Source organism: Rutidosis leptorrhynchoides, chromosome 3, assembly GCF_046630445.1.
Source record: "Rutidosis leptorrhynchoides isolate AG116_Rl617_1_P2 chromosome 3, CSIRO_AGI_Rlap_v1, whole genome shotgun sequence".
NCBI lineage: Eukaryota > Viridiplantae > Streptophyta > Magnoliopsida > Asterales > Asteraceae > Rutidosis > Rutidosis leptorrhynchoides.
This window is the reverse complement of record NC_092335.1, coordinates 98302980-98326009: the sequence shown is the minus strand read 5'-3', so window position 1 is coordinate 98326009 and position 23030 is coordinate 98302980. Positions and strand designations below refer to the sequence as shown.

The 23030-nt window shown below is 35.7% G+C and overlaps 1 pseudogene; it reads right to left on the bottom strand.

Moving 5' to 3' along the window:
• The window catches only part of LOC139900230 (purple acid phosphatase 5-like), a 58473-nt pseudogene that overhangs the window by 35152 nt on the left and 291 nt on the right, over nt 1-23030 (bottom strand).

Here is a 23030-nt window from a genome sequence, read left to right as displayed (position 1 = left end):
TACGAGACGCTTCGTCTGGCACCCACTGTTGTACAAACCTTAGTTTATCCATATACTTCTCTACTACCTCATTGATCATCATTTGAGGTGTCATCTTCATTTCAAGAAACTCAGTCTTGATTCGGTTCATATCAAATGGATTACAATATTGTTCACACACCTTCCCATGAAACTGCTCCCATGTGATCATACTCACTTGCTCTTTTGGTATACTAGAAATCAAGGAATCCCACCAAATCATAGCCCTACCTTTCAACATTCGACTAGCATATGTCACTTTCAGCTCGGGTTCACACTGGCACGCTTCAAATACCCTTTCAATTTCTCGCAACCAATTGAGAGTTACAGTCGGATCAGTACTTCCAGAAAACTCAGAGGGTTTGCAATCACGGAAGTTCTTATAAGTACATCTTTTGGGTGGTTGCATGTAAGGTTGTTGGAACATTTGCATTTGGTACGGGTTCATCATCATGGGATTTTGGTAAGTAAAAGTGTTTTGCGGTGGCATATAATATTGGTTAGGTATTTGATTCTGAAACTGGTTCTGGTGCACATTAGGTATCGTTTGGGATTGCGCGGTTGGGAATCCAGGTGGTGTATCATCATTTCCAGAATGCCTTGCCAATTCAAGCTCATTAATTTTGTCCTCAGCCTCTTTTAGCTTACTTTCTAATTGAAGGATGTAACTACTCTGATCATCATCAGACTCAACACCCTCTTCTGGTGCTCTGAATGTTCCGGGGTTGGATGGGCCAGTTGCATTTCTATCAGCCATACCTGTGCTACAAAACAGCTTACACAAAAGCTTAGTGGATAACAGTTAGTTCAATCACAACTAACACACGTATATCCTATTTTCACTTAGCCCCCACTCCCACAGACATGTTTGACTTGCCTCAGGGTTTGGGAACAAAGTACGCTCACGTATTTGCTGCCAAACCATGCTCTGATACCAACTTGTAACACCGGCCATTTTTTTTTTTAAATACACAGCGGAAGACTTTATTAACAAACACAATATAAGTCACGTCATTACGTTTAAGTTTACACAACGGTGTTACGTTATCACAAAACATTATTTATACAAAAGTCCACATCAGAGTTGGGTTGTCAAACATGTCTTCTGCAATAGCACCCTTCCCGACTAGCAGTACCTAAACCTGCAAGGGGAGAATATGTGGGGGATTAGCGCACCGCTAAGTGAATGGAATCTATCTAACAGATATAGCTTAAGTCACACACAAGCTATATACCAACAACAACACATGCTAACTATCAACTAGCATACAATAAGACAATACAAGGATCGGCGGCTTGTACGAGCACACGACTCCTAGCTGATCGGACTTGAGTCTACTGATAGTCCCTGCTACTCAATTCATAGTATAGTTATCCAGATGCAGGGGATGCATCATTCACACTATACTCTACAATCAGTAGCCTATGGACCCAACCTCCCCTAGGCACGGTTGACCTCATACGGACTCTAACCTCTCCTAGGCACGGTCTCGAGTCCCCAGTCTCCCTAGGCCCGACTGGTGCCATTCACACAGTGTACACATAATTCACATACAACATCAGGCATACTATATTATTCTAACATGAGAATTTCTACACTATGCATGGTAAAAGAGTCAACCACAGTAGCATGATATGCTACTTAAACTCTATCCGTAGATAGACCCACTCACCAATTACCAGCAACTGCTCAGTTATTATTTCTGAGCTTCTTCCTTGTCCTTATCTCCTGAGAACAGCAAAAATCAAGTTAGAATAGTGTTCCCATCAAGATTAGACACACTGACAGCGAATTATAGCAAATTCATAAAAAAATGCGTCCGCTAAAATTTTCATGCTTAACACTTATGCACTTTCAAAATTTACATCCTGAACACCAAAATATAAACGGGCAGCATAACGGCTAGAAAAAAGGCACTTTGGTAAAAAATTCTGCCCTGTACACACAGTCGGTCGACTGTCTCCTCAATCGGTCGACTGTCATAGACAGTCGGTCGACTTTTGACACAACCGGTCGACTGACTTTCCCAATCGGTCGACTTATTTGGTATCACCACAATCGGCCGAAAGTCAAACTCAGTCGGTCGGTTCACTAGCCAGTCGGTCGACTGTCGACCGACAGTCGGCCGACTGTGTTCATCATCTGCAGATTCTGAACACAACCTACAGACTTCAAGCTAAATTCACCAAAACTCGATCTAGAGCTCGTTTTAAACACCAAAATCGACTACCACTTGTTCACTACTTGTTATAGACTCAAAACCCACAACAATTTGACCATAACAACACTTAAATCACTTGTTTTGACACAAATTCAAGCTTTTTACAAAACTCACACAAAACCAAGAATTTAACAACGAATTGAACACAAAAACACATGTTACTTACCTTGATAGACCCAGTAATCTGTAAGAAACAAGATGGTATGAACAATTTGAGCTCTAGAACACAATTTAGGAATTAGGGTTTGAAGAGGTGGAAGTTAGGTACGGGAGTGAAGAATGAATTTTCTAGAAATGGGAAGGAAATACAGTACACTAGTCTCTTAGTTGGGTTTAATTCCCACACTGAGCAACACACGGGTATTTACCAGTTATCTGATATCTTTCGCACAAGATTAGGTAACCCAAACGAGGTCCAAATAAAATAAACAAACCTGTTCTGGGACCCTTGTTGAAATGTCCCGTTCTTATTGATTAAAAACGTTCCATATTAATTGATTTCGTTGCGAGGTTTTGACCTCTATATGAGACGTTTTTCAAAGACTGCATTCATTTTTAAAATAAACCATAACCTTTATTTCATAAATAAAGGTTTAAAAAGCTTTACGTAGATTATCAAATAATGATAATCTAAAATATCCTGTTTACACACGACCATTACATAATGGTTTACAATACAAATATGTTACATCGAAATCAGTTTCTTGAATGCAGTTTTTACACAATATCATACAAACATGGACTCCAAATCTTGTCCTTATTTTAGTATGCAACAGCGGAAGCTCTTAATATTCACCTGAGAATAAACATGCTTTAAACGTCAACAAAAATGTTGGTGAGTTATAGGTTTAACCTATATATATCAAATCGTAACAATAGACCACAAGATTTCATATTTCAATACACATCCCATACATAGAGATAAAAATCATTCATATGGTGAACACCTGGTAACCGACAATAACAAGATGCATATATAAGAATATCCCCATCATTCCGGGACACCCTTCGGATATGATATAAATTTCGAAGTACTAAAGCATCCGGTACTTTGGATGGGGTTTGTTAGGCCCAATAGATCTATCTTTAGGATTCGCGTCAATTAGGGTGTCTGTTCCCTAATTCTTAGATTACCAGACTTAATAAAAAGGGGCATATTCGATTTCGATAATTCAACCATAGAATGTAGTTTCACGTACTTGTGTCTATTTTGTAAATCATTTATAAAACCTGCATGTATTCTCATCCCAAAAATATTAGATTTTAAAAGTGGGACTATAACTCACTTTCACAGATTTTTACTTTGTCGGGAAGTAAGACTTGGCCACTGGTTGATTCACGAACCTATAACAATATATACATATATATCAAAGTATGTTCAAAATATATTTACAACACTTTTAATATATTTTGATGTTTTAAGTTTATTAAGTCAGCTGTCCTCGTTAGTAACCTACAACTAGTTGTCCACAGTTAGATGTACAGAAATAAATCGATAAATATTATCTTGAATCAATCCACGACCCAGTGTATACGTATCTCAGTATTGATCACAACTCAAACTAAATATATTTTGGAATCAACCTCAACCCTGTATAGCTAACTCCAACATTCACATATAGAGTGTCTATGGTTGTTCCGAAATATATATAGATGTGTCGACATGATAGGTCGAAACATTGTATACGTGTCTATGGTATCTCAAGATTACATAATATACAATACAAGTTGATTAAGTTATGGTTGGAATAGATTTGTTACCAATTTTCACGTAGCTAAAATGAGAAAAATTATCCAATCTTGTTTTACCCATAACTTCTTCATTTTAATTCCGTTTTGAATGAATCAAATTGCTATAGTTTCATATTGAACTCTATTTTATGAATATAAACAGAAAAAGTATAGGTTTATAGTCGGAAAAATAAGTTACAAGTCGTTTTTGTAAAGGTAGTCATTTCAGTCGAAAGAACGACGTCTAGATGACCATTTTAGAAAACATACTTCCACTTTGAGTTTAACCATAATTTTTGGATATAGTTTCATGTTCATAATAAAAATAATTTTCTCAGAATAACAACTTTTAAATCAAAGTTTATCATAGTTTTTAATTAACTAACCCAAAACAGCCCGCGGTGTTACTACGACGGCGTAAATCCGGTTTTACGGTGTTTTTCGTGTTTCCAGGTTTTAAATCATTAAGTTAGCATATCATATAGATATAGAACATGTGTTTAGTTGATTTTAAAAGTCAAGTTAGAAGGATTAATTTTTGTTTGCGAACAAGTTTAGAATTAACTAAACTATGTTCTAGTGATTACAAGTTTAAACCTTCGAATAAGATAGCTTTATATGTATGAATTGAATGATGTTATGAACATCATTACTACCTTAAGTTCCTTGGATAAACCTACTGGAAAAGAGAAAAATGGATCTAGCTTCAATGGATCCTTGGATGGCTCGAAGTTCTTGAAGCAGAATCATGACACGAAAACAAGTTCAAGTAAGATCATCACTTGAAATAAGATTGTTATAGTTATAGAAATTGAACCAGAGTTTGAATATGATTATTACCTTGTATTAGAATGATAACCTACTGTAAGAAACAAAGATTTCTTGAGGTTGGATGATCACCTTACAAGATTGGAAGTGAGCTAGCAAACTTGAAAGTATTCTTGATTTTATGAAACTAGAACTTTTGGAATTTATGAAGAACACTTAGAACTTGAAGATAGAACTTGAGAGAGATCAATTAGATGAAGAAAATTGAAGAATGAAAGTGTTTGTAGGTGTTTTTGGTCGTTGGTGTATGGATTAGATATAAAGGATATGTAATTTTGTTTTCATGTAAATAAGTCATGAATGATTACTCATATTTTTGTAATTTTATGAGATATTTCATGCTAGTTGCCAAATGATGGTTCCCACATGTGTTAGGTGACTCACATGGGCTGCTAAGAGCTGATCATTGGAGTGTATATACCAATAGTACATACATCTAAAAGCTGTGTATTGTACGAGTACGAATACGGGTGCATACGAGTAGAATTGTTGATGAAACTGAACGAGGATGTAATTGTAAGCATTTTTGTTAAGTAGAAGTATTTTGATAAGTGTATTGAAGTCTTTCAAAAGTGTATAAATACATATTAAAACACTACATGTATATACATTTTAACTGAGTCGTTAAGTCATCGTTAGTCGTTACATGTAAGTGTTGTTTTTAAACCTTTAGGTTAACGGTCTTGTTAAATGTTGTTAACCCAATGTTTATAATATCAAATGAGATTTTAAATTATTATATTATCATGATATTATCATGTATGAATATCTCTTAATATGATATATATACATTAAATGTCTTTACAACGATAATCGTTACATATATGTCTCGTTTAAAAATCATTAAGTTAGTAGTCTTGTTTTTACATATGTAGTTCATTGTTAATATACTTAATGATATGTTTACTTATCATAGTATCATGTTAACTATATATATATCCATATATATGTCATCATATAGTTTTTTTACAAGTTTTAACGTTCGTGAATCACCGGTCAACTTGGGTGGTCAATTGTCTATATGAAACCTATTTCAATTAATCAAGTCTTAACAAGTTTGATTGCTTAACATGTTGGAAACATTTAATCATGTAAATATCAATCTCAATTAATATATATAAACATGGAAAAGTTCGGGTCACTACAGTACCTACCCGTTAAATAAATTTCGTCCCGAAATTTTAAGCTGTTGAAGGTGTTGACGAATCTTCTGGAAATAGATGCGGGTATTTCTTCTTCATCTGATCTTCACGCTCCCAGGTGAACTCAGGTCCTCTACGAGCATTCCATCGAACCTTAACAATTGGTATCTTGTTTTGCTTAAGTCTTTTAACCTCACGATCCATTATTTCGACGGGTTCTTCGATGAATTGAAGTTTTTCGTTGATTTGGATTTCATCTAACGGAATAGTGAGATCTTCTTTAGCAAAACATTTCTTTAAATTCGAGACGTGGAAAGTTTTATGTACAGCCGCGAGTTGTTGAGGTAACTCTAGTCGGTAAGCTACTGGTCCGACACGATCAATAATCTTGAATGGTCCAATATACCTTGGATTTAATTTCCCTCGTTTACCAAATCGAACAACGCCTTTCCAAGGTGCAACTTTAAGCATGACCATCTCTCCAATTTCAAATTCTATATCTTTTCTTTTAATGTCAGCGTAGCTCTTTTGTCGACTTTGGGCGGTTTTCAACCGTTGTTGAATTTGGATGATCTTCTCGGTAGTTTCTTGTATAATCTCCGGACCCGTAATCTGTCTATCCCCCACCTCACTCCAACAAATCGGAGACCTGCACTTTCTACCATAAAGTGCTTCAAACGGCGCCATCTCAATGCTTGAATGGTAGCTGTTGTTGTAGGAAAATTCTGCTAACGGTAGATGTCGATCCCAACTGTTTCCGAAATCAATAACACATGCTCGTAGCATGTCTTCAAGCGTTTGTATCGTCCTTTTCGCTCTGCCCATCAGTTTGTGGATGATAGGCAGTACTCATGTCTAGACGAGTTCCTAATGCTTGCTGTAATGTCTGCCAGAATCTTGAAATAAATCTGCCATCCCTATCAGAGATAATAGAGATTGGTATTCCATGTCTAGAGACGACTTCCTTCAAATACAGTCGTGCTAACTTCTCCATCTTGTCATCTTCTCTTATTGGTAGGAAGTGTGCTGATTTGGTGAGACGATCAACTATTACCCAAATAGTATCAAAACCACTTGCAGTCCTTGGCAATTTAGTGATGAAATCCATGGTAATGTTTTCCCATTTCCATTCCGGGATTTCGGGTTGTTGAAGTAGACCTGATGGTTTCTGATGCTCAGCTTTGACCTTAGAACACGTCAAACATTCTCCTACGTATTTAGCAACATCGGCTTTCATACCCGGCCACCAAAAATGTTTCTTGAGATCCTTGTACATCTTCCCCGTTCCAGGATGTATTGAGTATCTGGTTTTATGAGCTTCTCTAAGTACCATTTCTCTCATATCTCCAAATTTTGGTACCCAAATCCTTTCAGCCCTATACCGGGTTCCGTCTTCCCGAATATTAAGATGCTTCTCCGATCCTTTGGGTATTTCATCCTTTAAATTTCCCTCTTTTAAAACTCCTTGTTGCGCCTCCTTTATTTGAGTAGTAATGTTATTATGAATCATTATATTCATAGATTTTACTCGAACGGGTTCTCTGTCCTTCCTGCTCAAGGTATCGGCTACCACATTTGCCTTCCCCGGGTGGTAACGAATCTCAAAGTCGTAATCATTCAATAATTCAATCCACCTACGCTGCCTCATATTCAGTTGTTTCTGATTAAATATGTGTTGAAGACTTTTGTGGTCGGTATATATAATACTTTTGACCCCATATAAGTAGTGCCTCCAAGTCTTTAATGCAAAAACAACCGCGCCTAATTCCAAATCATGCGTCGTATAATTTTGTTCGTGAATCTTCAATTGTCTAGACGCATAAGCAATCACCTTCGTTCGTTGCATTAATACACAACCGAGACCTTGCTTTGATGCATCACAATAAATCACAAAATCATCATTCCCTTCAGGCAATGACAATATAGGTGCCGTAGTTAGCTTTTTCTTCAATAACTGAAACGCTTTCTCTTGTTCATCATTCCATTCAAATTTCTTCCCTTTATGCGTTAATGCAGTCAAGGGTTTTGCTATTCTGGAAAAGTCTTGGATGAACCTTCTGTAGTAACCAGCTAGTCCTAAAAACTGGCGTATGTGTTTCGGAGTTTTCGGGGTTTCCCACTTTTCAACAGTTTCTATCTTTGCCGGATCCACCTTAATACCTTCTTTGTTCACTATGTGACCGAGGAATTGAACTTCTTCCAACCAAAATGCACACTTTGAAAACTTAGCGTACAATTTTTCCTTCCTCAATACTTCTAACACCTTTCTCAAATGTTCACCGTGTTCTTGGTCATTCTTTGAGTAAATAAGTATGTCATCAATGAAAACAATGACAAACTTGTCAAGGTATGGTCCACACACTCGGTTCATAAGGTCCATGAACACAGCTGGTGCATTAGTTAAACCAAACGGCATGACCATAAACTCATAATGACCGTAACGTGTTCTGAAAGCAGTCTTTGGAATATCATCTTCTTTCACCCGCATTTGATGATACCCGGAACGTAAGTCAATCTTTGAATAAACAGACGAGCCTTGTAGTTGATCAAATAAGTCGTCGATTCTCGGTAGTGGGTAGCGGTTCTTGATGGTAAGTTTGTTCAACTCTCGGTAGTCGATACACAACCTGAATGTACCATCTTTCTTCTTGACAAACAAAACAGGAGCTCCCCACGGTGATGTGCTTGGTCGAATGAAACCACGCTCTAAAAGTTCTTGTAATTGGCTTTGCAGTTCTTTCATCTCGCTGGGTGCGAGTCTGTAAGGAGCACGAGCTATTGGTGCAGCTCCTGGTACAAGATCTATTTGAAATTCAACGGATCGATGTGGGGGTAATCCCGGTAATTCTTTCGGAAATACATCGGGAAATTCTTTTGCAATGGGAACATCATTGATGCTCTTTTCTTCAGTTTGTACTTTCTCGACGTGTGCTAGAACAGCATAGCAACCTTTTCTTATTAGTTTTTGTGCCTTCAAATTACTAATAAGATGTAGCTTCGTGTTGCCCTTTTCTCCGTACACCATTAAGGGTTTTCCTTTTTCTCGTATAATGCGAATTGCATTTTTGTAACAAACGATCTCCGCTTTCACTTCTTTCAACCAGTCCATACCGATTATCACATCAAAACTCCCTAATTCTACTGGTATCAAATCAATCTTAAATGTTTCGCTAACCAGTTTAATTTCTCGATTCCGACATATATTATCTGCTGAAATTAATTTACCATTTGCTAATTCGAGTAAAAATTTACTATCCAAAGGCGTCAATGGACAACTTAATTTAGCACAAAAATCTCTACTCATATAGCTTCTATCCGCACCCGAATCAAATAAAACGTAAGCAGATTTATTGTCAATAAGAAACGTACCCGTAACAAGCTCCGGGTCTTCCTGTGCCTCTACCGCATTAATATTGAAAACTCTTCCACGGCCTTGTCCATTCGTGTTCTCCTGGTTCGGGCAATTTCTAATAATGTGGCCTGGTTTTCCACATTTATAACAAACTACATTGGCATAACTTGCTCCGACACTACTTGCTCCACCATTACTCGTTCCGACACCATTTGTTCCTTTCGTTCTATTAACCCCTGGTCCGTAGACCTCACACTTCGCTGCGCTATGACCATTTCTTTTACACTTGTTGCAAAATTTGGTGCAGAACCCCGAGTGATTCTTTTCACACCTTTGGCATAGCTGCTTCTGATTGTTGTTGTTGTTGCGGTTATTATTGTTGTTGGGATGATTGTTGTAGTTGCTGTTGTTGTTGTTGTTGTTGTTGTTGGGCCGTTTGTTGTAGTTGCGATTGATGTTGCGATTGTTGGGATAATTGTTGCGATTATTGTTGTAATTGCTGTTGTTGTTGTATTGGTGATTCTTATCACCGTTTTCCTCCCACTTTCTTTTGACTTGCTTCACATTGGCCTCTTCAGCAGTCTGTTCTTTAATTCTTTCTTCAATCTGGTTCACTAGTTTGTGAGCCATTCTACATGCCTGTTGTATGGAGGCGGGCTCGTGTGAACTTATATCTTCTTGGATTCTTTCCGGTAATCCTTTCACAAACGCGTCGATCTTCTCTTCCTCATCTTCGAATGCTCCCGGACACAATAGGCACAATTCTGTGAATCGTCTTTCGTACGTGGTAATATCAAATCCTTGGGTTCGTAACCCTCTAAGTTCTGTCTTGAGCTTATTGACCTCGGTTCTGGGACGGTACTTCTCGTTCATCAAGTGCTTGAATGCTGACCACGGTAGTGCGTACGCATCGTCTTGTCCCACTTGCTCTAGATAGGTATTCCACCATGTTAACGCAGAACCTGTGAAGGTATGCGTAGCGTACTTCACTTTGTCCTCTTCAGTACACTTACTTATGGCAAACACCGATTCAACCTTCTCGGTCCACCGTTTCAATCCGATCGGTCCTTCGGTTCCATCAAATTCCAAAGGTTTGCAGGCAGTGAATTCTTTGTAGGTGCATCCTACACGATTTCCTGTACTGCTAGATCCAAGGTTATTGTTGGTATGTAGCGCAGCCTGTACTGCGGCTATGTTTGAAGCTAGAAAAGTACGGAATTCCTCTTCATTCATATTCACGGTGTGTCGAGTAGTCGGTGCCATTTCCTTCAAAATAGTTAAATGGAACAAGTTAATCATACAGAATATTAAGAGTAGTTAATAGTATTTCGTAGCATAATATGAACTCATTTATAAAAGCTTTTTCTTCATATTAGCGTTTTATAAGTTTAAATTCGGGTAGTACCTACCCGTTAAGTTCATACTTAGTAGCTAATATACAATTCAACTACTACAATTCTATATGAAAAACTGATTATAATAATATTTCGCGTTCAAACTTTTATACAATATTTTACAAACTTACAATACCGCTTATTTTACATAAAGCATGAAATATAGCACACAATAACTTTGATACAAGATAGTTGTGAAGACAATTCTAGCTAGTACACAAGTCGTTCAGCAAAGGCAATAAAGACACGTAATTCATACGTCCAGAAACAAGTCATGCATTCTGGTTTTACTAGGACTACTTCCCATCCTTGGTCTTGTGCAACATAACCGTTATGGCCGTTGATAAGACAGCGTGTTGTAACGTCATCAAAGGGACGAGGGTTACGTAATGTCCAACAGTCCCGTAATAATCTAAAAACCTCATTTCTTACCCCAATTACCGACTCCGTCACTTGTGGAAACGTTTTGTTTAATAGTTGTAGCCCGATGTTCTTGTTCTCACTTTGGTGAGAAGCGAACATTACTAATCCGTAAGCATAACATGCTTCTTTATGTTGCATGTTAGCCGCTTTTTCTAAATCACGAAGTCCAATATTCGGATATATTGAGTCAAAATAATTTCTTAACCCGTTGCGTAAAATAGCATTTGGGTTCCCCGCAATATATGCGTCAAAGTAAACACATCGTAACTTATGGGTTTCCCAATGTGATATCCCCCATCTTTCAAACGAAAGTCTCTTATAAACCAAGACATTCTTGGAACGTTCTTCGAATGTCTTACAAACTGATCTCGCCTTAAATAGTTGTGCCGAAGAATTCTGGCCGACTCTAGACAAGATTTCATCAATCATGTCTCCGGGTAGGTCTCTTAAAATATTGGGTTGTCTATCCATTTTGTGTTTTTAAACTGTAAAATAGACAAGAGTTAGATTCATAAAAAAAATACTTATTAATACAAGCAATTTTTACATATATCATAAAGCATAAGAACACTATATTACATATATTACACCACACGAATACAACTATCTTATTCCGACTCGCTCGTTTCTTCTTCTTCGGTTTTGGTTCGTTTTGCCAAGTTTCTAGGGATATATGATGTTCCCCTAATACGAGCCGTCGTTGTCCACATTGGTTTAGAAAAACCTGGTGGTTTAGAGGTTCCCGGGTCATTGTTACAACTTAAGGACTTCGGGGGTTGACGATACATATAAAGTTCATCGGGGTTGGAATTAGATTTCTCCATTTTTATGCCCTTTCCCTTATTATTTTCTTTTGCCTTTTTAAATTCAGTTGGGGTAATTTCTATAACATCATCGGAATTCTCGTCGGAATCCGATTCATCGGAGAATTGGTAATCCTCCCAATATTTTGCTTCCTTGGCGGAAACACCATTGACCATAATTAACTTTGGTCGGTTGGTTGAGGATTTTCTTTTACTTAACCATTTTATTATTTCCCCCACCGGTTCTATTTCTTCATCCGGTTCCGATTCTTCTTCCGGTTCCGATTCTTCTTCCGGTTCCGACTCTTCTTCCGGTTCCTCTTCGGGAACTTGTGAATCAGTCCACGAATCATTCCAATTTACATTTGACTCTTCATTATTATTAGGTGAGTCAATGGGACTTGTTCTAGAGGTAGACATCTATCACATAATATCAAACACGTTAAGAGATTAATATATCACATAATATTCATATGTTAAAAATATATAGTTTCCAACAAAAATGTTAAGCAATCATTTTTAAAGAAAACACGGTCGAAGTCCAGACTCACTAATGCATCCTAACAAACTCGATAAGACACACTAATGCAAATTTTCTGGTTCTCTAAGACCAACGCTCGGATACCAACTGAAATGTCCCGTTCTTATTGATTAAAAACGTTCCATATTAATTGATTTCGTTGCGAGGTTTTGACCTCTATATGAGACGTTTTTCAAAGACTGCATTCATTTTTAAAATAAACCATAACCTTTATTTCATAAATAAAGGTTTAAAAAGCTTTACGTAGATTATCAAATAATGATAATCTAAAATATCCTGTTTACACACGACCATTACATAATGGTTTACAATACAAATATGTTACATCGAAATCAGTTTCTTGAATGCAGTTTTTACACAATATCATACAAACATGGACTCCAAATCTTGTCCTTATTTTAGTATGCAACAGCGGAAGCTCTTAATATTCACCTGAGAATAAACATGCTTTAAACGTCAACAAAAATGTTGGTGAGTTATAGGTTTAACCTATATATATCAAATCGTAACAATAGACCACAAGATTTCATATTTCAATACACATCCCATACATAGAGATAAAAATCATTCATATGGTGAACACCTGGTAACCGACAATAACAAGATGCATATATAAGAATATCCCCATCATTCCGGGACACCCTTCGGATATGATATAAATTTCGAAGTACTAAAGCATCCGGTACTTTGGATGGGGTTTGTTAGGCCCAATAGATCTATCTTTAGGATTCGCGTCAATTAGGGTGTCTGTTCCCTAATTCTTAGATTACCAGACTTAATAAAAAGGGGCATATTCGATTTCGATAATTCAACCATAGAATGTAGTTTCACGTACTTGTGTCTATTTTGTAAATCATTTATAAAACCTGCATGTATTCTCATCCCAAAAATATTAGATTTTAAAAGTGGGACTATAACTCACTTTCACAGATTTTTACTTTGTCGGGAAGTAAGACTTGGCCACTGGTTGATTCACGAACCTATAACAATATATACATATATATCAAAGTATGTTCAAAATATATTTACAACACTTTTAATATATTTTGATGTTTTAAGTTTATTAAGTCAGCTGTCCTCGTTAGTAACCTACAACTAGTTGTCCACAGTTAGATGTACAGAAATAAATCGATAAATATTATCTTGAATCAATCCACGACCCAGTGTATACGTATCTCAGTATTGATCACAACTCAAACTAAATATATTTTGGAATCAACCTCAACCCTGTATAGCTAACTCCAACATTCACATATAGAGTGTCTATGGTTGTTCCGAAATATATATAGATGTGTCGACATGATAGGTCGAAACATTGTATACGTGTCTATGGTATCTCAAGATTACATAATATACAATACAAGTTGATTAAGTTATGGTTGGAATAGATTTGTTACCAATTTTCACGTAGCTAAAATGAGAAAAATTATCCAATCTTGTTTTACCCATAACTTCTTCATTTTAATTCCGTTTTGAATGAATCAAATTGCTATAGTTTCATATTGAACTCTATTTTATGAATATAAACAGAAAAAGTATAGGTTTATAGTCGGAAAAATAAGTTACAAGTCGTTTTTGTAAAGGTAGTCATTTCAGTCGAAAGAACGACGTCTAGATGACCATTTTAGAAAACATACTTCCACTTTGAGTTTAACCATAATTTTTGGATATAGTTTCATGTTCATAATAAAAATAATTTTCTCAGAATAACAACTTTTAAATCAAAGTTTATCATAGTTTTTAATTAACTAACCCAAAACAGCCCGCGGTGTTACTACGACGGCGTAAATCCGGTTTTACGGTGTTTTTCGTGTTTCCAGGTTTTAAATCATTAAGTTAGCATATCATATAGATATAGAACATGTGTTTAGTTGATTTTAAAAGTCAAGTTAGAAGGATTAATTTTTGTTTGCGAACAAGTTTAGAATTAACTAAACTATGTTCTAGTGATTACAAGTTTAAACCTTCGAATAAGATAGCTTTATATGTATGAATTGAATGATGTTATGAACATCATTACTACCTTAAGTTCCTTGGATAAACCTACTGGAAAAGAGAAAAATGGATCTAGCTTCAATGGATCCTTGGATGGCTCGAAGTTCTTGAAGCAGAATCATGACACGAAAACAAGTTCAAGTAAGATCATCACTTGAAATAAGATTGTTATAGTTATAGAAATTGAACCAGAGTTTGAATATGATTATTACCTTGTATTAGAATGATAACCTACTGTAAGAAACAAAGATTTCTTGAGGTTGGATGATCACCTTACAAGATTGGAAGTGAGCTAGCAAACTTGAAAGTATTCTTGATTTTATGAAACTAGAACTTTTGGAATTTATGAAGAACACTTAGAACTTGAAGATAGAACTTGAGAGAGATCAATTAGATGAAGAAAATTGAAGAATGAAAGTGTTTGTAGGTGTTTTTGGTCGTTGGTGTATGGATTAGATATAAAGGATATGTAATTTTGTTTTCATGTAAATAAGTCATGAATGATTACTCATATTTTTGTAATTTTATGAGATATTTCATGCTAGTTGCCAAATGATGGTTCCCACATGTGTTAGGTGACTCACATGGGCTGCTAAGAGCTGATCATTGGAGTGTATATACCAATAGTACATACATCTAAAAGCTGTGTATTGTACGAGTACGAATACGGGTGCATACGAGTAGAATTGTTGATGAAACTGAACGAGGATGTAATTGTAAGCATTTTTGTTAAGTAGAAGTATTTTGATAAGTGTATTGAAGTCTTTCAAAAGTGTATAAATACATATTAAAACACTACATGTATATACATTTTAACTGAGTCGTTAAGTCATCGTTAGTCGTTACATGTAAGTGTTGTTTTTAAACCTTTAGGTTAACGGTCTTGTTAAATGTTGTTAACCCAATGTTTATAATATCAAATGAGATTTTAAATTATTATATTATCATGATATTATCATGTATGAATATCTCTTAATATGATATATATACATTAAATGTCTTTACAACGATAATCGTTACATATATGTCTCGTTTAAAAATCATTAAGTTAGTAGTCTTGTTTTTACATATGTAGTTCATTGTTAATATACTTAATGATATGTTTACTTATCATAGTATCATGTTAACTATATATATATCCATATATATGTCATCATATAGTTTTTTTACAAGTTTTAACGTTCGTGAATCACCGGTCAACTTGGGTGGTCAATTGTCTATATGAAACCTATTTCAATTAATCAAGTCTTAACAAGTTTGATTGCTTAACATGTTGGAAACATTTAATCATGTAAATATCAATCTCAATTAATATATATAAACATGGAAAAGTTCGGGTCACTACACTTGTCACAAACTGGACACAACACAAATATAATAAAACACTAATTAAATAATTTAAATAAAAAGCACTTAAGACTTACACAAACCCTAAGGGCAAAATAGTCCACTTACAACCTGCCCGGGTTTCAGTCTGTTACACCTGTTTTGTTTGTTAAGATGAAAGATGGTTCGTTTCATTTGTGCATTGATTATCGTGAATTGAATAAGCTTACTGTTAAAAACTGTTACCCTCTTTCGAGAATTGACGATCTGTTCGATCAACTTCAAGGTTCTTCCGTTTATTCTAAGATTGGTCTTCGTTCTGGTTATCACCAATTGCGCGTTAAAGGAACTGATATTCCAAAAGCCGCTTTCCGTACCCGTTATGGTCACTTCGAATTCCTTGTTATGGCGTTCGGATTGACAAATTATGATGTGTTCATGGACCTCATGAACAGTGTGTGTAGACACTATCTGGACAAATTCGTTATTGTTTTCATCGACGACATCCTTATTTATTCCAGGAGTGATGAAGAGCACGAGGAACATTTGAAGTTAGTGCTTGATTTATTGAGGAACATTTGAAGTAAGTTCTCTAAGTGTGCTTTCTGGTTAAGAGAAGTTCAATTCCTTGGACATATTGTTAGTAAACAGGGAATACAAGTTGATCCTGCCAAGATTGAGGCAATTGAAAAATGGGGAATTCCAAAAACTCCTACTCAGATTTGTCAGTTCCTAGGTTTGGCAGGCTATTATAGAAACCTCTGACTGCTTTAACGCATAAGGGGAAGAAGTACGTGTGGAAGAGTGAACAAGAGTCTACTTTCCAAACTCTGAAGAAGAAGTTAATTTCTGCACCGATATTATCACTACCCGAGGGTAATGATGATTTTGTTATCTATTATGATGCTTCGTGTCAAGACTTTGGTTGTGTTTTGATGCAGCGAAAGAAAGTCATTGCTTACGCTTCACGTCAGTTGAAGATTCACGAGCAGAATTATACGACCCATGATTTAGAATTGGGAGCTGTTGTGTTGGCGCTTAAGATATGGAGACATTATATATATGAGGTCAAAAGTACAGTGTACACTGATCACAAAAGTGTTCAACATATCCTTGATCAGAAACAGTTGAATATGAGGCAGCGACGATGGGTTGAGACGTTGAATGATTATGATTGCAAACTTTTATATCATCCGGGGAAGGCCAATGTGGTGGCCGATGCGTTAAGTCGTAAAGAGAGGGCTGAACCTCGTAGGTTTAGAGCCTTGAATATGACAATACGAACTAACCTCGCTAGGCAGATTCTTGAGGCACAACAAGAAGCCTTGAAGGAGGAGAATTTCGTAACGGGAAGGTCAGAGGCATGAGTAAGAAATTTGAGGTACGAGCAGATGGCACGCGGTATTTTGCAGGACATCTTTTAGGTTCCAAAGTTTGGTGATTTGCGACAACTTGTGTTAGATGAGGGCATAAGGCTCATAAGTCTAGGTACTATATACATCCTGGTTCAGGAAAGATGTATCATAATCTTAAGGAGCTATATTGGTGGCCTAACTTGAAAGCTGATGTGGCTACTTAGGTGGCTAAGTGGTTGACCTATGCTAAGGTTAAAGCTGAACATCGAAAACCGTCCGGAACTTCTGGTGCAACCTGAAATTCCCGAGTGGAAGTGGGAAGGTATTACGATGGACTTTATTACGAAGTTACCAAGAGTTGTGGGTGGTTATGATACCATTTGGGTGATTGTTGACCGACTCACTAAGTCAACTCATTTCTTGCCAATTAAGGAAATAGATTCAATGAAGAAGCTTACTCGTTTGTATTTGAAGGAGATTGTTTCGAGACATGGTGTTCCTGTATCGATTATTTCAGACCAAGACAGTCGATTTACATCGAAGTTTTGGCAGTCCTTACAAGATGCTTTGGGAACTAAATTGGGTATGAGCACCGCTTATCATCCACATTCGGATGGTCGGAGTGAAAGGACCATCCAAACGTTGGAAGACATGTTGAGGGCATGATTAATTGATTTTGGTAATGGTTGGGATAGATACTTGTTGTTGGCTGAATTTTCTTATAACAACAGTTATCATGCAAGTATTAAGACCGCACCATTTGAAGCTCTGTATGGCAGGAAGTGTAGGTCTCCTGTCTGTTGGAATGAGGTTGGGGATGCTCAACGCACAGGTCCATAAATTATTCATGAGACTACCAAGAGAATCGTACAGATTAAAGAAAGATTGAGAACTGCCAGAAGTCAGCAAAAGAGCTATGCCACAAGGAGAAGGAAATATATTGAGTTTCAGGTCGGTGGTCGTGATATGTTGAAAGTATCACCTTGGAAGGGTGTGGTACGATTTGGTAAGAGAGAAAAGTTGAATCCTCGTTTTGTTGGACCGTTTGAGATTATTGAGAGAGTTGGACCCGTGGCTTATCGTTTGAAATTGCCACAAGAACTCAGTGCTGTTCACGACGTTTTTCACGTGTCGAATTTGAAGAAGTGTTTAGCCGAGGCCGATGAAACTATTCCTCTGGAGGAACTTCATGTTGATAAGCAACTTCATTTTATTAAGGAACCTGTTGAAATTATGGATCGAGAGGTTAAGACTCTTAAGCAGAGCAGAATTCCTATTGTTCGGGCTAGATGGAACGCCAGACGCGGTCCCGAGTTCACTTGGGAGCGTGAAGATCAGATGAAGCAGAAGTACCCGCATTTGTTCTCAGATGCTGAGTCAACCCCTGCACTTGCTTAAATTTCGGGACGAAATTTCCTTAACGGGAAGGTACTGTAACGACCATACTTTTTCCGTTATCTTTTATCGTTAATTATTTAACGACCGTTAACTATTATTCGTGCCACGTCATTTCTATGACCTATATTACTATTTTTGTAATAATATATTAATTATTATGTGTTAAATGAATATTTGTATTCATATTTCAAATTGCACGTTTCTACGTGTCGTGGATTTCTATCCGGCGAATCTTTTCGGTTTTCAAACCAACGGTCGCGTTTTTGGGATATTTAAATCCTAATTATTTTAAATATGATATTTTAAGATCATATAATTATATATGGTATTTATATTTATTTTTCGTCGCGTAGTTGTTATATCTTCGAATTTTTAATCGCGTAAGCGTGTTTTTGCGTTTCGGGTTTCGTTCGGGTGTTCGGGCCACAAGGAATTTACATTTAAGAGTTTTGGGCTAAGTGGGGCCCACCCCACTATCAATTTCGGCTGAACCAAGGGGGTATACCCCTTCCACTTTGCATTTTTGTTTTCCATTTTCCCATTTACACTTTCTAATATCAAAAACCTAATTTTGGCTCTCTCTCCCTTTTTGCTCCCCCTTGACCGTCGCCTATCACCACCACTACATCATCATCTTCATCAATTTTTATTACTTGGATCAAGGATTAAACAACATCAACGCGTTCCTCATTCCGTTCTCTACGCGATTATACTTCTTGTTTCTCGATTAGGGTATAAACCCTAACCCTAGAACTTTTGATTTTTCATTATTTTTCTGTATTTTGATTATATATTAATAGTATGATGATTACTTGTTGTTGTAATGGTGTTTGTATGCATAGAATTACTCGAATACATATGTTTTCGGTTTGATATAATTGGGACAGCAGCTATTTCGTGTTTTTCTGATATTTTGACTGATATAAAAGTTAAAATAAAGTATCTAGATGAGTTCCTCTCATCAAGACATTAATTTTAGACTCCGGATTCATGTCGTTTCGATTCCCGGAGCCCTAAATATGATCAAAATGGTATTTTGTTAAGATTGAATTGTGATATTGATTGAACCAGGTTTGGTCCGAATTTGTGACTATATTTGGTGACTTTAGTGTGTGTTAGTGTGTTAGGACTGATGGTGGGATGAACTTTCATGTTCGGGTCATCTAAATCCGAGCCACGAATCACCCGTTATAGAAAAAACACGATTTTGATTGAATTAAAGTTCCAAGTAGTGTAATGGCTGTACATCACGACTTGTGGACTGTTCTTGGGGTGTTCTTGAGTGTACCAAAGTGTCGGGTGGTTTGATTAGGCGGAGATATATGTAAGGGTCGCCGAAAACCGACACCCGGGGCTCAAGATGCGACCCGATGAACTTTTGATTTAAAACTTATGACTAATTATTAAACTTATGATATAAATAATGGATTTCATTATCATTTAATTACTTATGATACAAAAAGTAATTATTATAATTTAAGACTTATGATATATATTTATTATATCATTTAATTATTACTTATGATTTAATTAACATATTAATTAAACTTATGATTAATAATACTTTTATTATTAATGAAAAATAATTATGATAAGTATTAAACTTATATTATGAGATTACTATAATAAGACTTATAATAAGGATTAATTAATTATTTAATTATTATAAGACTTGGTTATTATTTAATTATAAGTTTAATTATTAAATACTTATGATTTAATAATTATAATTAGAAACTTATGATATGAGTAATAATTCATTATTAATTAATAATACTTATGATATGAATTAAAATTTATTATTAATTAATAATACTTATATTATGACTAATATTTAATTAATTAATTAAATACTTATGTTATATTAATTATATCATTTAAACTTATATTAACTTTAATAATTCATTTTAATTTAATTAAACTTATGTTACGACATAATTAGACATATTTAACTTTAACAAACGTTATAGCTTACATTATTATTATAACTTACACTTTTAAAATTAACGTTGACTATGTTTGATCAAGGTTGACTTTTGAGTTGACTTTCGGTTGACTTTGACTTTCAGTTGACTTTTGTTGACTTTCTAATTATGGAAACTTCCCTAACTTAAAAACTTTCTAAAAATAGAAACTTTCTAAATATGGAAACTTTCTAAATTTAGAAACTTTCCTAAAATAGAAACTTTCCAAAAATAGAAACTTTCCTAAAATAGAAACTTTCCTAAAATAGAAACTTTCCAAAAATAGAAACTTTCCAAAAATGGAAACTTGCTAAAAATAGAAAGTGTGTGTTCGTACGCTGTTCCGATCAAACCGATGCATGTTGAGTGTTGTTCTATGTCTACTTGCAACATATACAATAGCTATCATACTAAGACTTGACCTAAGTTAGTTATTTATATCGACCTGCTTTATTTATAGGTCGGCGTTGTGATCATTCCTGATCACTTTACTTCATTTGCTGTTCGCTTATTTGTGTGGTTACTTCGTTTGCTATTAAGGTGAGTTATAGTCCCATTATTCTATTTTAAATCTTTTGGGATGAGAATACATGCATTTTATTTTTACGCATTGGACACAGGTAGAAGTTGGTTTAAATTATTCATTGTGAGTCGAACAAAAATATTTCCTAATCTGGTAATTGTAATCACTGGTTTCTACTGGTGAACGCGAATCCTACGGATAGATCTATCGGGTTTGACAACCCCATTTCGAGCTAGTCGCGCTAGCAATTTATAATCGAAATGTTTAGTACTTCGTAATTTGTTGTAGATACACTTGTTCGGTGTATATTAATTATTGTGTTTGGCAAGGGTAAATAAATGGTTAAGTGGTTACCAGGTGGCTCGCGGTAAATGGAATAATGTTTTTATATGTTTTCTAGCATATAATTTTGTGGTCCAAAAAGGAGTTTTTATGTTTCAAACATAAATTTTTACGGTTTAAATTAAATATTGTTTGCAATATTAAACCTATAATTCACTCAACATTTTTGTTGACAGTTACTCGCATGTTTTATTCTCAGGTTCATGATTGATTGCTTCCGCTGTGCTTAGAGAGTCTGCATATTTATGATGGCAGCTTTTGTTAAACAATAACTTGCATTCTATTTTGATACATTTAATAGTGGATGCTGTTGACTTTGTTTTGGTCAACTTTTGGTTAAGTAATAATGTTTGGTTTTCTAAACTTACATATTTTGATAGGTTTTCTTTATAGGAAATCATTTTTAAATAAAGAATGCAAGGTTATTTATTAAATTCATATAGAGTTATGATCAAGCTGTGGGACCAAGATAACGATGGTCGTCAAGTGTACTTTGACGGGTCGTTAAAGTTATGATCTGTACACGGGTAAAATTTATCCATACACCACTAAAATTTATATGTTTTTTTTCCTTCTGAAAGACAAGTGGTTTGCATCGAACACTCTCATTTGCCACGCGCGCACACGCTTTTGGGCAGGAGACAACCGCATTACAGGGATCCGAACCTTATACCATCCCGAGGGGCAGGCGGTCGGACCTGGATCCTGAATGCGGGTCGGTAAAACCTTCCCCGAGGGCCGAGGCAATTCGGCTTTCAGGAAATAAATCTCACGAATATTTTTAAGGGGAGAGACTCGAACTTGAGACCTCCCCACCCCTAATTTAGTTGTGCAAGGATAAATTTTTTGATACACCATCAAATTCTCCCTTTCATAACTACACAATTAGTCCTTTTTTTTTTAAACCTAACAACACACCAATCTTTTCACTATGTTAAAGTTCATTGTGATTTAAGTATTTGTCTTTTAACAAGCAGTTATTTTAAAAATACCTTAAAAAGACAAGTGACACTCACCAATTATCCCAAATGTGTACGGAACATCGGGACCTATTTCCTGAGGAGTCAAGAACCAAAACTGTCGTGTACCGTTGCCTACTCCAACTCATAAGTGTACTTCGTGTTATACTGTACATATGTGCAACCCAATCAATAAAATAAAACAATCACAAGAGAAAGAAAGAAAAAAAAAAAAAAAAACCACAACATTGGTAGTATTTATATTTATTCATAATGTACCTTTAATCTATTGATTGTAGCATGATGAATGTAGCCGGAAGAATAGTTATAATATCGATAAGTAGTAGTTTTCGCATGAGCACGATTACGTTTGATACCATTTTTTTCATCGGCTTCCCAATAAATTACGTAGCCCGGGTTCTTCTCTAATGGCGTCACCCATGAAACTATAACACTTCTCCCAGTTTGATCTCCTTGTGTTATATGAACCTACATAATTTATCAACTTATAACATTGTACAACCAAAAATAAATAAAGGTACTAAAAGACAGTGGCGGAAAGAAAGAAATTTTTTTCACCAGGGGTGATTTTTTTTTTTTTTTAAAGCATAACAAAACTTTTTGTGGGCAAATATGGATGTTTTGAGGTGAAATAATGTGGTTTTTGGGCAAAATGTGAAAGTTTTAATTTTCGACAAAATATGGGGGTTTTGG